Source organism: Octopus sinensis, linkage group LG3 (genome assembly GCF_006345805.1).
Source record: "Octopus sinensis linkage group LG3, ASM634580v1, whole genome shotgun sequence".
NCBI lineage: Eukaryota > Metazoa > Mollusca > Cephalopoda > Octopoda > Octopodidae > Octopus > Octopus sinensis.
The window spans coordinates 125,643,961-125,660,128 of record NC_042999.1 but is presented as its reverse complement, the minus strand read 5'-3'; the positions used below and the strand labels follow the sequence as shown (position 1 = coordinate 125,660,128).

The window sequence follows — 16,168 nt, the reverse complement described above, 5'->3', positions numbered from 1 at the left end:
CTGTTTAAGCACAGGTTCTCCTGCTGCCTTGCCACTCCTGTCCAACCAATTCGTGATATTGTCCATCCATTGCATTCTTTGCCTATCTCTTGATCTATCTTTTACTCTTCCTTCTATGATAATGCTTTCGATACCTCTGCTTCTTTAAATGTGGCCACTAAATACAGTACTGTATTTTGTTTAGTCTCTCTCTCTTGGATTCAGCTTACACTTCATTTTCCTGAATTTGATAAAATAAGTAAATATACTGGAGTTGTTTCATTCAAGCATGTTCATTGTCTACAAAAATTAACCTTGTGCCTCTACACAAAACCATCATCATCATAGCAGTCATGTTGAAATGTCTGTCTTGTATTTAGTTTTCTTTATGTTCGGAGTTCAATTCCCACTATGGCCAACTTTTACTCTCATCCTTCTGGGGATAATAAGTGCCAATGTACTAACTAGACAAATTTGTTTCAATCAACTATTCTTCATCCCAGTAAATTTATAGTCTTCTACTGATGTGAGGAAGCATTATTTTTAGCTATGAATGACAAAAATGGTAATGCACTTGAGTAGTTACATTTAGTCTTTTGCATTCTGCGTTAAAATTCTGCCAGTGTCAGCTTTAACATTGGATCTTTCAGAATCAGTAAAAATATAGTTCTGTACATGAACAAATTCAGTAGATTGTGTCTCTTTTGCACAGGTTATAATGAGAAACATTGTCATTGTAAATCAATAATGTCATATCACCAGTCAGTCTTTGTCTCATATTTCTGGCAATATTTTTTAAAAATAATTCTCTCTAGGCCTTTGATAATTTTTCTGACCTCCTCCAAGATGCAGGTAGGCCTTGTAAGTTGATAGAACAAAAGGCAGGGCTTTTTTTCCTCATTGTCAGAATATGAAGACTGAGTGAGAGAGATCAACTAGCAAAATGCTTGATATTATTTAAACTGATCATATTAGGTCCAAATATTGTTTCATACTCAAACCAGCTAGATCCAGCTTTGCACACCATCCCTATAATATCATTTTGACAATAAACAATCACATCACTGAAATCTTGAAGCTGTGAGGTAATGCATGATTAAATCAAAACAGTGCAAATAATTATCATATTTGACAGAGTAATCTGAATGCTAAAGGTTTAAACCCTTTCAGTAAGAACTTGCATAAAATAGCCTGATTCTACAATATAAGATTGTCCATTTAAAATGTTATTTAATGTTATTTTAATTTTATAAGACCCTTAACTTATGTTACATTATAATGATAAGGAGATAGTTATTTTAATAAACCCCTCTTGGTTTTTGTTTATTTTCAAAATTAATTGAAAACATAAAGCAGTGCTCCAGCATGACCACAGTCAAATGACTGAAACAAGTAAAAGTAAAAGAATAATGGATTTCATTAGAAATATAGTTAGGAAAAGATTAATAGAGTTATGACTACAAATATTACAGGAAATAAAACTCATCCTTTAAATATTACAAAGTCGACATCCATTGGAAAATAACCTTCTTATTACCTGAAAATCTAAATTTATTATCTAGCTGTACTATCATAGTTTGGACCAATGAAACTATATTCAAATTGTATTATTAAGTTTTCCCTAGCCATTTTTTGTTTCGCATTCGTTTAATGTTTAAAAATAAACCTCGTTAAGTATTAGATTTATTTTTTATATAATTAGTTACTTTCAAACCTCATATCCTGTTTTACAAGTTCTCTCAAGGTGGTTCAAAGAATATTATTGTACCTGGTCAATGAAACTAAATATCAAGATATTTCCACCTGTTGAAAGAATTAGATAATTATATAGAAAGTATATTTATTTAATGATTTAGAACATTAGACAGATTAAGTATATTCATGTAAGTGATAAAAGAAATAGACTGATTAGTTGAATATTCTTTTCCCATCATGAAATACAGGGCACACTCATTTCACTTTCTTTGAAAGCTCCTTGGTGAAGCAAACAAATATGTGATTTATTATTCTTATTCAGCAAGTTGTTTACCAATACTCCAAGTTTGAAAAGCCTTTAAACAAATGTCAAGCATGTCTGGAATTGTCTCCAGCACTTACGAAAGAAAAAAATGCAAGTCCTTGACTAATATTGATTTATTTTACTGTATAAGTAAATCTACTTTAGCTGTTTGATGTTCTAATAATTGAATATACTTTCACCCACATATCTATCTAATTAACATAAATGTGTTCAAAGCAATCTAATCTGTTAATATTTCTCTTGCTCTACACCAAGTATATATATTTAGCATACTTATTAAGCAATTTGCATGCTAATTCTCAGGAGTGTTCAAACAAAGCAAACTGCATTCAGTGTTGCCATTGGTTTGGCGATGAAGAACAAAAATCATTCTTTAACTAATTCGTTTTTCTTTTGCAACTTGCTTCACACAACTCTCTAATCATAGAGATGGCTTCCAAGATAAATTTAAGTGGAATTCTTTTTGTATCAGTTTTGTTGTTAATTCTAACATGTTTTACATTAATTCTTTCAATTGTAAACATATCTGTTATGAGTCCTATATGAAAGCATTGTATTTATTGCAAGACTTAACTTTAAAACTTAAATACTGAAATTATTTAGAAAATATTTCAGATCAAAATAATTTCTTTTTGATTGATGTTATAGTGTCTATAAATAATATATTTTACAAATTCTTAACCAAAAGCAATAATTATATTACCTGTTACCTATACATAACTTTTGCCTCAATCGTTTTCTATAGTTGTCTCTAGTTAACTTTATAACCTCGAGGTTTTTGTTCTTGTTTACATACATTCTGAATGAGCAGACTTTGATCAAAAGACATTGCATAACCATTGAATAATGGATGTGATTTTAAAAATTGATTTAGCTATTGCTAACTAGTTAAGCAAACTCATAGAGGCTCCTTAATTAAATGAAGCATTTTGTTTTGTTTTTTGCACATTCTGCCCACCAGTCTTTATTCTGATATTTTCCTAAAGATTTAAAATGTACAAACACAAGGTCTCCATTTTAAAGATAATAGAGAGACTATTACATTGAACTGATAAATGTGGAGACTTTGAATTTGATATGATTCAAATGTCTGTTTCTATAAAATATTTACATTTTTATGTTTGTATTAAATTGTTTCATCTTTCTGTCTACTGCCATTACCATGTTAACATTGATTAAGCATTGATATTTATCACAGTTGCTCAAGTTTTATTGATAGAGATACTCTTGCTGACACTGACTAATGCTTTTATATTCATTTCAATTGGCTCATACAAATAGAATAAACTTGGCCACCTTACTAAAGTATTCCAATGCCTTAATTTTATTGGCTATATGTCAGTAAGTACATCATTGTGATTTCAACACTATAAATCAATTTTCTGAAAGGAAAAAAAAAAAAATTTGTTTTAAAATGTTTGATGCTAACATTACCTTCGATTAATTTCCAGTATTAAAGTGAAAATTTCAGTCGAGCACAATGAAAAATGTTCTAATTTTATAAATACAAATCAGAATTTTATTATTGACATGAATTTCATTAAGTGGCAGGCTCTTTTTCACAGCAACAAGCTACTAACGTTGATTGAAACTGCCATTTCATACCTGTAGCTTGCTTTTTAGTACATCCCTCATTCACTTTTGTATGTATTTATGTATCTGTGTGTACATGTGCACACACACACACACACTCATATTTATTTGCATGTGTGTATATATGATCATTATCACATCATTTTAAGCCAATTTTCCATGCTGGTAGTAGTCGAATGGTTCAGTAAGATCTGATGGATCAGAAGACAACATTTTGTTCTGACATCTCAGTGTTGGTATAGTTTCTATGGCTGAATGCCCTTCTTAACACCAAGCATTGTACAGTGTACTGTGTGCATTTTTTCATGTCACCATCATTATAGAATTGTCTTGCTCTTGGCAAAAGTAAAAAGTCCTTTTAACTCTGCATGGTCTCTACTTCTGCTTGATTTACCACCCACTTTACAGTGTGTACTACATGAAACCAGCACTAGTAAGGTTGCTTTGTTAATCTCAAATCTTTGAAAGAGAAAACAGGAGGGAGAGTGTGAGAACTTTGTACAAGGTGTTGAGAGAAATTAAATATAATGGAAGGAACTGTTTCATTGTGAGACGATAGAAGTGGAGAGAGTAATAGATGAAACAGTGTTGTTGTGAAGTAATGAAAGGAGAGTATAGAGTTAAGTTTGTGAAAAAGAGTCAGTAGTAAGGATGATGGAATGGGTTGAGTTGAAGGATTCCAATACTAAACCATGTTTTAAGGAGCAATATGGGAAGGCAGGGTGCATGAAAGATAAAGATAGGGTTAATTAGGAGTTGCAGAAGTTGTGAGGAGAGAGCCAGCAAAAGTGAGGATTAAAAGGTGTCATGGAAGTGGAGGGGGGAGAGAAGTAGTTGAGAGAATGTTAAGGTGGTAGAGAAGCTATGGAGAGAAGTCACTGAGAGAAAGAGGGGTTGAGTGGGCAAGTTGTGGACAAATACAATGAGAATATTCCAACCACCCACAATCTTTACTCAATTTAGCTCTCTCTCTCTCATGATTGCTCAGAAAGTGTGAGTTTTCTTGAGCACTGCATGTTGCCAATTGTCAAGATCCCTTGTCATCTGTTTCATGAGGTACAGTATCTCAAAATTAGTTTTCATCATTCTTTGTCTCATGTCTTTCTGGGTCTTCTTCTACAAGCAATGTCTGCTTTGTGCACTAGGCACTCTTTTATGCAGTTGTTATCATCTATACACATCACATCTTTATACCAAGTCTTTATGTTTGGTTACTACATCTGATAACTTTTCTCTGGGAGTATTTGTATGGTTTTTCATACACACTAACACTACCCATCCAGCAAAACATACTTACTTGGTTTATTTCTAGTTTTCACAGTGAAGGTATGTGGTTTAGTGGTTAGAGTATTCAGGTCATGATTGTATTGTCATGAGTTCAATTCCTGGCAGCATATTATGTCCTGGGGCAAGGCACTCTATTTCATGTTGCTCCAGCCCGCTCAGCTAGTAAAAATGAGTGTACCTGTATTTCAAAGGAGCCAGCCTTGTCGCATTCTGTGCCATGCTGAATTTCCCTGAGAACTATGTTAAGGGAACATGTGTCTGTGCTGCACTCAGCCACTTGCATGTTAAGTTCATGAACAGGCAGTTCCATTGATCAGAACCTTTGTCATCATAACCAATGAAGTGCTAGTTTAGTCTTCACAGATATTCTGCATTGAAGACTGTTGTCTTAATACCATATAGCTTCACACTTAGCGTACAAATGTCATATAATTTACTCCCTTCTCTGAGGGAGAGGCCCTTTGTTGTTAGCTCCTTGGACTTCTCCAACTCATTCTAACTCTGGCCCACTGTACTTTTAGATCACCCAAAATATGAGTTTTTATTTCTTTTGTTGAACAGCCACTTTTAAAATCGATGTTCTCTTTGCTGGCTATACCTCCACCACTTTCCCAAATTATGCTGCATAGGAAACACATAGCTTTCGACCCTCCATTTTTGTTTGTGTTTTTTCTCCCTAATTTTCACATTCTTCAGTTTCTCCTTTTCAGTGAAGGACATCAGTGCAAATCCTTAAAAACTTTGTTATTCCTTTAAAGCTTGAACTTTGTACCATATTTATCAATTATTTTACCCCTACATTGCTTATTTATTTTTTAATGATCCTCCACATTTACACTGGCATCCACTTAATTCCTTTCCTGGAATTCTATCTTCTCTTTGGATTATACTAAATTTTTTGTTTTCATGTTCTTACACACTCTCATGCATATGCACATACACACATCTGATAGTAAGCATCTAAGCAAACACTTGTAATTTCTATTTCAGTTATTAGAGAACAATTTACTACTTCACAGTTATAGAATTTCAAATTAAAGGATTTTTTTTTATTTAGCTATAAAAACATTATTTATCATGGCCACTTTACCTGAGGATAATTTTAATAATCTTTTCATTTCAGTTATAGCTTTTATGTAATGTTTATGATTGGATATTATTATGCATTCTGGTATTGATTAAACTGCTACTTATGTGATATCCTAAAGGGCATTTTTTTTGTTAATAACTATAGCTTTTTTATTATTATTTTGTGGGTGTATTCTAATATATTCTTGAGCATTTAATATCTGATTACATGTCTATTTCATCTTGCCAATGAAAAATACCAATGCATAAGTCAAGAGTTTGTATGGTTTCAGCTGTGTCTGTTGTTATTTTTGTTTAGTAATGATTTGACAACTCTCTGATGAAAGGTATTCTACATGTTACCATCATCTCTGGTTTCTATAACTACATTTGTGTCCATTCTTTTTTAACACAATAAAGTGTGATATGAGATAAATTTAGCTGCTATATGAAGCAGATTGAGCAACTACATTGAAGTTCCTTAATGGGCTTAAAGCTGTGTGTTGTTCATGGATGATGGATTTAATTTGTGCCTGGTTTAACACCCTTTTATGTCTTTAGTAGAGTCCATTTGTTGCAAGTATTTGGTCCAGTTCTCCAGTCAGAAGATAATTTTCCTCTAGTAATCTCATAAATCCTGAAGAACATTATGGCTACTGTCTCTCCTACCGACTATGTATTTTAAATAAAAAAGATATTTTATGAAACTGTGGCCACAGGCACAGGAGTGGCTGTGTGGTAAGTAGCTTGCTTACCAACGACATTGTTCCAGATTCAGTCCCACTGCAGGGCACCTTGAGCAAGTATCTTCTACTATAGCCTCGGGCCGACCAAAGCTTTGTGAGTGGATTTGGTAGATGGAAACTGAATGGAGTCTGTTATGTGTAGAATATATATATATATGTTTGTGTGTCTGTGTTTGTTCCCCCATGATTGCTTGACAACTGATGTTGATGTGTTTATGTCCCCGTAACTTAGCGGTTCGGCAAAAGAAACCAATAGAATAAGTACTAGGGTTAAAAAGAATAAGTCCTAGGGTCAATTTGTTTGACAGCATGACCGCAGTCAAATGATTGAAACAAATAAAAGAAGAAAAGAAAGGTAAAATAGAAATATTGAGTAATGGGCCAGAAATTCATATATTTTTACAGGTTGACTTTTTGCCAATATACTTTTACTTGCTTCCGTTAGTGTTTAAGCCAATGTCAGCCCTGATCAAGCACCCCTATGAACATCCTGTCTTTTATTCAGTATTGAACTGCATTATCCAATTATCTAATGTCTTTTTTTTTTCTTTTGTAAGACAATAGATTGCGAGTTAAATGTGATTGTGATACATTTTCTACCTGGCTGAGTAGCATGTAGAAGCTTCTTCACATAATTCAACTACCTTGCTGATAAATAGGCAGACGAAGGTTGTTTTTAGAAAGTTACCTGTAAAGTATGTTGTATCTAAGGGAAGAGTGAATTTTGGGTTAAGCACCATCCTTAAACTGCTGCTATTCAGTTATCAATAAATAAGATACTCTCAAAAAATAAATAAATGTAAAAGATACATTAGATAATGTAATCTTGGAAACATTGGGACTGAATAAAAAATGTAATCTTGAAAATGTTGTGACTGAATAAAAAAAATGGGATGTTCACAGCTGGAATGTCTTTGATCATGGGTTTGTTTTATTTGATCAGGGCTGACCAGGGACTAATTTAATAAGGTTTCCTTATCTAATTAACAGTAAAAATATTTTATTAATGTAGGATTTTATTTATCTTCCTTGGTTTTGTATGAAACATTTTATTTGTTATTAAAGCTATTATCATATTTATTGTAAGAAGATCAGTTATTATAGGATTCAATTTGTTGCTCATTGATTTTTTTCTCTCTCTCTCTCTGCTTTGTTATTTATATCGACAAACTGCCAAAAAGAACAGCTTGCTTTTGCCATTTTATATATTGTACAAGTGTCTGATTCAGATTGTGCCAATTTAAACATTAACTTCAGTGCAAGTAAGCTAACATTATTTCATTAATTTATGTGGATTCTTATTTATCATACTCACATGGGTCAACATTTTCAACTCTTGGAAACTAAGAATATGATATTAAAATCTCGAGGGATTTTCAGAATTAATAGAGCATCAGACAAAATGCTTTATAGTATTTAGTTGTGAGCCTTTACGTTGAGAGTTCATCCCTCTTAGGTTGTTTTTGCCTTTCATCCTCTGGGATTGATAAGATATAGTACCAGTGAAGTACTGGAGTTAATATAATTCACTATACCCCTCTTTTAAAAATGTAGAATAGAATAAATTTAAATACAGTACAATAAATTTGAATAGAATAATCTCTTTTTATTTTTCAGATTGAGAGGTAAATTTCATGATTAAGTTAGTCATGCTTCTGATAAAACTATTTCTTCCAAGGCCTTTTAAAAATATATTTTAAAACTTTGTTGGTTGATTTGCTAAAGTGTTTTGGAAAAAACTGACTTTGAAAATTTACCCTTATTATTGAAACATTCCATGATGACTGACAAATGGAAAACAGCAATTTTGGCTCTGTGATGTAGATGCACACTACACAATTTATATGGTTTTGGATTTGATTCACTGTGTATTTGGGTCAACCAAAGCCTTATTAATGAAATTTGGTAGGTGGAAATTTTGGGGGAGACCATTCCTGTTATTAAGCAATAAACTTAATTTGTCACCATTTAATTCTACCGCCTGGTTTTAGTGGCATCCACTCTCTTACAAGCATTTAGGCCAGGTCTGTGATTTGAGGCTTTCTCAAAGAGCAATGGACTCTTTCTCAAAGAGCAATGGACATTGCACATCCTCTTCTGACTAAATAAAAAAAATTTAGTTAGTTCTGAGATCAAATCCTAACAATATACTATACTTCAGTTCCTTGCAAGAACTTGTTCTTGTACCTACTCAAAAAAAAAATCACTTACATTTGAGAACTTTGTAAAACAATCAATATTGAAATGTTAACTAGCTGTGGTTAGAATCAGGATATTGTCTTTTCTGTTACATTTCTTTTTGGAGATGTTAAATAAATGTTTCAGTGGGGAGGAATAATGACAGTCAATATTGACATTAAGTAGTTGTCTATTACTATCAAGTAATAGCACTATTTACTATATTAATTGAATTTTTAGAGAGAATGCATTGAGCAAATTCATTGTTGCTTGGTTGAAAGTTAATGTTTCACATCCCCATATATTAAGTTTTGTTGTTTTGTTAGACAATATTTAGTACATTTTATTGGTTTCCTACCCAACTATTGGAATTCATATCTACAAGTTATGGCCAAGAAGATAACTCAAGGAGTTACTAACTTCCTTCAAAGTATTTTATATGCCAAGCAAATCATTTAACCCTTTCAACTTTCCTGTCACTATTTAATTTAGAATTTGTACATGAGGTAGGTTTTCACCTGAACATTTTTTATGGTAAAAATGTCAGTCTGTTCCTTTTCCTTTTTTGACATAGAATTCACTGTGCACAATGTTATGTTATTTTTGTGTGTGTGTGTGTGTTTACAATTTGCCCACCAACTTTTGATTTTATGTCTACCTGTTGTACCCTCTCATGTTGTCCAAAGATTTGTCTCTTATTCCCCTTGTTCCCTTTGTGCTATTTTACATTTGTGAGTTAAATTTCTAAGGAACAATATTAAGCTTCTAAATCTTTTATCATTCCTTTTATAATCCCTTCTTGATAAATCCATCCTTTATTGTAAGCTATGGCTGTACTTCAGGTGAAAAGTTTTTCCAAAACCTCTTTATTTTTTGTTACACTTCAATTGATATGTATCAAAAATGTTTTTCAACAATATGTACAAATACATTGGATTTAAATTTTGGCACAAAGCCAGCAATTTTGGAGGTGAGGTTAAGTCAATTACATCAGCCCCAAAAGGATGAAAGCCAAAGTCAACTTTGGCAGAATTTGAGCCCAAAATGTAAAGATGGACGAAATACCACAAAGCATTTTGTTCAGTGTGCTAATGATTGTGCCAGCTTGCTACCTTAATATGTACAAATATTTGGCAAGTAATTTCCATTTCCTGACTGTCTTATGGGATAATGGGAGATTGAATATAAGCATTGATCAAGTGTTAAGTGCTGTAGTTTACTTGCTCGATGTGAATTCTGAATGAGTTAGATGATTTATATATGCATTGGTTCGAGGTGAATGAACAAGTGAAATCACAAGCACAAGGATAACTAATATGACAATATTCTTGACATAGACAAGACAATGAAGACAATTGAAACCCATATATTTAATAAAGAATTTCATTCAAAATTTCAAGAATATTAATGTACATGATAGGCACCTGAAGAAGGCTGAAGGGTACAACAGCTGAAATGTTATGAACATAAAAATCAAAAGGAAGAATATAATCCAAATACATCAGTAGATACCAACTCAAAAATTCAGGAAAAAAGTTGTCATATAATTTTTTATTACAGTATTAAAAATATTTTGTTGGGGTTTATATAATAATGCTATTTATTTACCAAAAAATGAAAAAGAGTGAAAACTGTAATATAAAACTACTGGAATAATTCCTTCTGGTAACACTTGTTGCTTGACAACTCTCATTGAAAATATTATAACACCATTTCATATGATTATAGTTTGCTACTGTTCTACTCTTTGCTTTAATTAGTGTGTGCAGACATACTAATACAAAAGCAAGCAGTTTCCGTGGAAATGTTGCCATGATGTTTCCACTTCACCTCTGACAATTTTGTTTTCTGCCAATTGTAATGATTCCTTGTAATCAATCATTTCTCCTTATTATGCACATTTTTTTCCAAGTACATGAATATTTTTTGAAATCAAATAATTATCTCATTTTTAGCTGCATAATTTGGTGTATAATCAACCAGATTAACTTGCTCGTTATCAATTCATTTCACAGTCTTCCACATTATACCATTCTCTTTAACATTACTTCCATATTGATGTGTAATGATTAAAAAAAAAAAGATCCTTTCATATTTACTGATTTAATAACTGGCTTTATCTTATATAATGAGATATATGAATAGGTTTAATTTTACTTTTAATGTTTATATTTAAACATGATAAATATGAAATATTTTCATTAGTCTAGGTTGAAAATAGGAGAAAATAGCCAACCACACTCCTAGTTATAATACTACTACACTGAAAATTTGAAAAGGGATTAAGATCATTAAAAAAAAAATCTACATGAAATGAATCCTCAGCATGTGAGTGTGTGAAGGGGAAAAGTGAGCGAGTGACTATAATGCAGAACTACTGGTTGTTGGGTATGAACTGAAAATTTTCCCAAAATTTTACTATCAATCCCATTACAAAATAGTTTATGTTAATAAGGATATCAAATCAAAACATTATCTCTGTTCATGTGTCTAAATTTGCAAACACCTTCAACTTGGAGAAATAGAAACAAAATATTTAGAAAAGCTTTTACTGTAGCTTTTTTTTTATTACTTGTGTGTTAACAGTTTTTTAATATGAATTATATATATGACATTTGCATACAATAACAACAAAAAGGAAAGGAAGAACACTCACCTAAACGTATAGCTATACAATTTAGTGCTATTTTAGTTAAGCATTTTGAAAGAAATTCATTTCTTCTTTTTGCTAGTCAACGACTATATTGGCGCAAATCCCAAAAAATGTTGTATTAAGAAATAGAGCAATTTGGTCATTGAAAGGTAAATACATCCACTTTTCTTGTGAATATTTTTTCTTAAATTCTAACATTTTAAACCCCTAGACATTTCCTCACCACAAGCAACTAATACCACTAATAAAGCTATGTGTATAAGTTTCCAAAGCCAATATTTTATTTGTATATTTAAGGTAATAAAATGCACAGAATTGTTTTAAAATTTAAAACTTCTTTATGTAGCAATATTTTGAAGATGGAGAAAACTATTGAACTGAAAATTTTGTTAAGAATTGTATTTCTCTTTTAAAATTATAACAAAGTAAAGGGTGGAAAAAAACAAGCAAGATTACTTGCTAATGCCAGACATATGAATCTTCAAAATATTGCAAGCTTTATTCTAGTTAACCTAATCACTGCATGTTTTTAATTCCCAGTACTAACCATAAATGCATGACTATGTAATCCTGAAATCTCCCAAGATATTTCCCTTAACCCTTAGGAATTCTAACTTACCCTAAAATCAATAGATTGTATGTATATATAACAAGACTACTACTTTGCATAGTAAACTAGTGTTTTATTAAATTTATTAGTGCAGATCAATAAATGTCAAAATCATTAATACCAATGAAGAAATTTAATTAAAAAAATAACCACAGCAACCACAAAAAATGAGTTACAAGGAAAACCACTGTCTCATATCAATATAAAGAAATTATTTATCCTTCCAGAGCATAACTTCCAAATAATACTTATTGATCTTAGCATACTTATAGCTAACCTTTATGGAGATTGTTTGTATGGTAGTTGTAAAAAATAATCTGTTTAAAGGTTTGCATAAACAAATTTTTTGTTGTAAGCTAGTAACTGTTTACTCTTTTTTTTTTTAATAGATAGAAGATTTAATGATAGATAAATATTAGTTATATAAGCATTAATTGATGGTATTTAAAAATTTTTGGCCCAACAAAATTGATGACACATCATGACAAATGTACATGTCATCAAAACTCACAACAACACAGAAAACTTGTACATTAAAACAATGATGGCAAGGAGTAGGAAAAGGAATAAATTACCATTAATAACATGGTATAATACCTATCTACTGCTGCTGACCTGCTACATACACTCCATAGCTACTTTTGTTTTTACTGTAATAAGCTTCTGCCAATTAATTTAAAAGCCACTTTCTAGTTCTTGGTTGCCTTTAGTCCACAATATTACAAACACTCAGACTAGACATGCGATTTTAGATAGACTTGATGATACACTGCCTTTTATTTGTGTTGATCTCCTATAAGTATCAGTAATAGGAAAGCTCTCTCAGAAGTGGTTTCCTCAAAATTTAAAAGTTTGAGTAATGACCTAGGAGGCTAGTTTAATTCATTCTTTTTAGCCATGTTTGAACCCTTTCTGGAAGAAAGTTTTAACATGATGTTACAGGCTTATCTATGTTGGTTGTATACCTATTTGTCCATATTGGCCAATTGCAAGATGGTTGGGATGCTCCTGTGGCTGGATGATTAACCATGATCATTGGTTGAATTTGAATATAGACCACATCAAGCTGGAACAAAGAGAGATTGTATGTCATTTCATCTATCACTCTAACAATTCTGCCTGCCTAGACTGGTACTTTATTGCATCTGAAAGGATAAGACCTCAGCAGGATTTGAACTTGGAGTACAGAAAAGGAATACCATAAAGTGTTTTATCCTACACTCTAACAACATTGCATAATCATGTATTTTGTTCACTCCTGTTCATGATTGGTGACCTCCCTTCACCCATAAGGAAAATGAATGCATTCTTTGCCTACTAACTGCTAGCTGGCTCCTGCATGGGAATTGAGATATTAGTCAGCAGCAACCTATGAATATTGGTCTTTTTGGCCTCACTCATCTTAAATTCTAAGCTGTGACAAAACTTATCTTAAAGAATTAGGCTATTTCTTCTTCCTCTAATATTAATTAATCTGCTTCAAATGTGGCTTCTTTAGCTCTCACTATCAGTCACTTTTCTCAGGTACATATCTAGTGTTTATTCAACTTCATTATCCAGTTATAGTCCATCTTCCAGCTACCTGTCTGGATATTAACAAAACAAAGGACTTCCAACTATTTGTACTTAATTGTCACTATCTTTGGGCAAGCATAAAAAGAGCCATGAGTTCTGCTCTGTTCTTTAATTAGCTATTGTTCAAATACTATTTTTCAAAGAAACTTGCTAGGTTAGACAAGTTACTAAAGTGCTTGAAAGATATTTTGACTAGGAAAATGAATTCAATTTCACAAAGAACTGCACGAAGTGTTTGTTTTGTTCTTGACCAAAATAATGAATTATTAGTCCTTTATTCTACTTTGGTAGGTGAGCATTTCATACACTAATCATGCATTAAATAGGTATTTTATTCAATTATCTCATTAGTTAAAAAAGATTTAGTGATATTAGACTAAAAAGCTCACAAAAATAAACACATGAAATCAGTAGTGTCCAGATGATGAATGTAGTTGCTGGTTTTGCAAATGTTTAACAAAAGAAAAATCACCTTCAAGCCTAATGTAGAATTTAAAGAATTGGAAGGCAGCGAGCTGGCAGAAACATTAGCACGCCAGGCAAAATGCTTAGCGGTATTTCATCTGTCTTTACGTTCTGAGTTCAAATTCCACCAAGGTCAACTTTGCCTTTCATCCTTTCAGGGTTGATAAATTAAGTACCAGTTACATACTGGGGTCGATCTAATCGACTGGCCCCCTCCCCCAAAAAATTTCGGGCCTTGTACCTAGAGTAGAAAAGAATTTAAAGAATTGGATGACATATATTTGCTTCAGTAGCTATAATATTTACGATTAATACCTGCTGTTGTTTATTGAATTTGCAGATGAGGTTTATAGCACAACAAAATAGGCTATAAGTTTTTTTCAATGAAATAATCATTTGATTCATTTGCAAAAATGAATAAACAAATAAAATGTCTTCTCACTTGATAAAAATTGATTTTTCATTTCTTTTAAAAATTGATTCTTGGATAAGAAAAATTCCAAAATAACAACAACATAAAATCAAATATATATTTTGTGTTTGATCAATATTTCAATCAGTTTACTTGAACTGTACAATTCACACACAGTTATGTTGGACTGGGTGCTTTTCCATAACCAGATTGCTATTCATTTCTCTATTTAAACCCTACCAAGGCTGCATTTGCTTTCATTCATCAAGTATTACTTTGTATTTCCATCTTTTCATAATACCACTCATTCTGAGCTCAACTCATATTTTATAACATTTTTTCATATCCAAATACATGTCTAGATTTTAAACTGATGTTACCAAAATTTAGGTCAACATATTTACATTAAGCATGCTAGTGAATTAGGATTTTCTTATATCACACTAATAACTTTAAATTTATACTAATCACCATAGTCTCTAAAGATTGCACAGCTAACACAATAATGCATTAAATAAATATTTTTAATATTCACTCTAACAATCTACTGATAATTTTCATGTTTTAATTGCTTTTTATAGTTATAAATTAAAAAAGACTAAATGCTGTTGTTTTTAAATATATAAGCTGTAATGTAACAGATATAAAGAAAATTATTTTAAAAAAGCATTTAAATTAGTTACATTTCAAAATTTTAAGCAGTCATAATGAAACTTTAATAATGCTAGGTAAATGTCTGCATGCAAGCATGTTTACATGTGTTTATTAGAATAACATAAGGCACATCTATGTATGTGTATTTATATATAATTAACCTACTAAGTAGTTAATTTTGTTGTTTTCATATGCTTTTAAATTGTTGACTTTTTTTTTCATATTACAAATAATTTGTAAACATTTTAATGTTTCCATTCAATTGTTTCCATTTTCTTTTTTTTTGTGTAATTGGTTAAAGCATTTATGAAGAATCATTTATAATTCATATTTTCTAATTTGTTTAAATTTATAAACTATATTCAAATAAAAGTTACATTTATTTAGACCGAGATATATATATACATATATATATATGTAAATCTGTTCTTAATTCAATCCTGATTAAACTAATTGATGAATGTATAAAATTATTATTTTCTACAATAACATAGATCTAGTAATTAATAATGCAGCTATTCCCTTATATATATATATAAACTCACACACACAAACACATGTGCGCGCACTTTTGTGGATAGAAAATACATTGCAAAAACTGCTTAACACATTTGCTGTTGGAGCAATTCATTGATATTTTGTTAAACCTCATTTAAGCATCCTTTTCAGTAGCGTCATACACATATCATTAAAAATACCATTTTCTTATTTGAATATAAATTCATGCCTTTAACTAACTGTTCTAACAGAACATTTCTTAACTAATATTTCTCACTCCTAATTTCATCTAAACACTTTTGAGTCATTCTTGGTTGTTGTAAATTAAAGGTTAGCAGTCACATTGGCTTTTCAGAAGACTGCTATCAATTATCCACCTTGTTACTCTACTGAATAACAAGTTCAGCTTTTTATATTAGGGAACAAGTAC

The 16,168-nt window shown here is 31.3% G+C and overlaps 1 protein-coding gene across 16 annotated transcripts in view; it reads left to right on the top strand.

The window, feature by feature from the left end:
* Window positions 1-16,168, top strand: part of LOC115209788 (AP-1 complex subunit gamma-1) — a 126,970-nt gene that overhangs the window by 36,699 nt on the left and 74,103 nt on the right. For 13 of the 16 annotated variants that reach the window (XM_036501268.1, XM_036501278.1, XM_036501271.1 and 10 more), the window contains exon 2: window positions 11,604-11,673. The exons of the other annotated variants lie outside the window; for them this stretch is intronic. The gene's annotated coding sequence lies outside the window, so the exon portion shown is untranslated. The remainder of the gene's footprint in view (window positions 1-11,603; window positions 11,674-16,168) is intronic. 16 annotated transcript variants of the gene reach the window in all.